The sequence below is a fragment of the Berghia stephanieae genome, chromosome 1 (assembly GCF_034508935.2).
Source record: "Berghia stephanieae isolate SIO BIC M18660-M18661 chromosome 1, UCSD_Bste_1.3, whole genome shotgun sequence".
Taxonomy (NCBI): Eukaryota; Metazoa; Mollusca; class Gastropoda; order Nudibranchia; family Aeolidiidae; genus Berghia; species Berghia stephanieae.
The window spans coordinates 66,639,489-66,641,988 of NC_088360.1; the positions used below are offsets into that span (position 1 = coordinate 66,639,489).

General features: G+C 36.8%; 1 protein-coding gene across 11 annotated transcripts in view; it reads right to left on the reverse strand.

The window, feature by feature from the left end:
• Positions 1-1,962: 1,962 nt before the first annotated feature.
• Positions 1,963-2,500, reverse strand: part of LOC144979792 (uncharacterized) — a 65,981-nt gene continuing 65,443 nt past the window's right edge. For all 11 annotated transcript variants that reach the window (XM_078926946.1, XM_078926956.1, XM_078926899.1 and 8 more), the window contains exon 6: positions 1,963-2,500. This exon is cut by the window's right edge and continues 1,924 nt beyond it. The gene's annotated coding sequence lies outside the window, so the exon portion shown is untranslated.

Sequence of the window (2,500 nt, forward strand, 5' to 3'; positions counted from 1 at the left end):
ACTCACAGCATCGATAGTTATTCCTCACATACAGAGAAGATAGATAAGAAGGAAAAGAGCGATATAGAGAGAGATAGATAGATAGAGAGAGAGAGAGAGAAGAGAGAAGGGGGGGGGGGGGGGGAGAAAGGACAAGATTCTTACCCATAGAAAGGAAAGAGGGAGGAAATTTGATGTGCAAATCTCATTATCTCATTTTATGTAACTTTACTACAGCAAAATTGCATGTTATGTATATAATATGAAGATATTACTATTTCTGACATAAGCGTGAAAGAACAGAGAGATTGTTTTGTTTGTTTGTTTTTAAGGGTTTTACGGCGCTTGCAACACATTTAGGTCAATTTAGGTTATATCAGCGCCAGTAAAAAGGAAGAAAGTGGGATAGTAAAAAGTTCTAGAATTACAAATAAAGCACCCAAGAGAAAGTAAGACAAGGGGGAATGGGAACAAATAGGGATTAGATGTTGATTCCAAGAGCATACCACCAATGTACTTAGTATGAGATCTCATCCGGACACAAGCACAAAATCCAACAAAGAGGAATACACTCAAATGCTTACATTGTACATTAAAAATAACAAATATAATAATACTTAACAGAGAGATGATTTACAAGGAAAAAAATATCATCTCCCAAAACAATAACTATGCATTTGACTGTTTCCCTCCCAGTCAGGACTCCGACGAGGGCCAAGAAAAAAACAAGTAATCTCATTCCAAAACAAAGACAGAAAGCATGTTGGATAACAGATACAAGGGGATAAAAGACACAGTATGTACCTCCCTGCCCGCTATGGGAGGTCAGGATCCCCACCCAGGAACAGAGAGAGATAGGGATAGATAGAGAGATAGATAAGTGGAGAGAGAGAGAGAGAGAGAGAGAGAGAGAGAGCGAGAGAGAGAGAGCGAGAGAGAGAGAGAAAGGAGAGAAAGAGAGAGAGAGAGAGAGAGAGAGAGAGAGAGAGAGAGAGAGAGAGAGAGAGAGGAGGACCACAACCTTTCCCTAACATAGCTTGTTACAGGAAATAATATAATATGGAGTATGATGAAGATGGTGATTGTGTTATAGGGGAATGGTGAAAGTGAAGGATTGTAAAGAAAAAATATTAGGAAGGTTGTTGTGATGATGATGATGATGATGATGATGATGATGATGATGATGATGATGATGATGATGATGATGATGATGATGTTGATACCGTTTTTCCGATGACTACGATGTTACTAGTGTGCATCTCTGTGAGGGTGTCTATGTCAATATTGTATTGTGTGTGTGTGTGTGTGTGTGTGTGTATGTGCTTGTTTGTTTGTGTTAATTTACTGTGAGGAAAGGAGAAATTGGACAAGTCTATTTCAAAGGGGACAAAGATTGTTAAAAAGTCGAATTATCAACTGATTAGTAAGACTAAGACAGAATACGAGAGCCGACAAGATCAACACCCTTATGACGTAACAATGAAAAAAGTGCCAAAAAAAAAAACCAGCGAGAGAGGTGGGTCTTCAGACTTTTATTTCTTTTATGAAATTTGATTTATCTATTTTTGCCTCAGTGGCATTTATCCTAGTCTATTCAAGGTCCAGAATCGACGTGCACTTGTTTGCAGGTCTAATAGCCCAATTCATTTTGGGCTCATTGTTGTAATGAAAATCTTTAAAATAAATGACGCAAAATAATGCCATTACAACAATGTTAAACTGGCCTATAACTGCGTTCGGATGTCAGACCTATATATTATATGTACACGTATATAATACTAAAAGCTAATCACTACTCGATAAAAAATGCTAAAGTAGTAACAAACCAAAAAAACAAACAAAAATAAAATACAAAGAAAAAATCCAAAACAAACAAACAAAACAAAACAAAAAAAAAGTAAAGAAAAAAATTGAAAAATAACAGCAAACAAACAAAAAAATTGAAATTTCTAGTTATAACAAATCAAGACAAGACAATAGTAAAAAGTAGTAAAAAAGTACTTGTTGTATTAATTAGTGGTAACATATTATTTACAATACAAAAACCATGATGATTATGATGATGATGATGATGATGATGATGATGATGATTCTAAAATGAGCTTTTATATAGCGCAATATCCACTAACTGTGTTCAAAGCGCTTTACAAGGGATCCCTGGCCAACAGCAACATTTAACATTTAGGACGGGACATGACACCTGTTAGGCGATGTTACATTTTTTTTTCGGACAGAGACAACGCTGTAAACCGCCAGGTACTCATTTTACACCTGAGTACGGTGAGAGAATGCGAGTAAAGAGTCTTTTCCAAGGAATCAACTATGCGCTGAGCGAGGCTCGAACCCAGGACCTTCCGATCCGAAAGCGAGTGTCATACCACTAGACCACATAGCCGCACGACGCATGATGAAGCCGACGACGACAAATAACTATAAAACTGACATATATTAGATACAGTGAAAGATGAAATAAAAGTGACGATTTAAATGTAGCCTTTAACTCAAGGCTTTGTCATCTCCA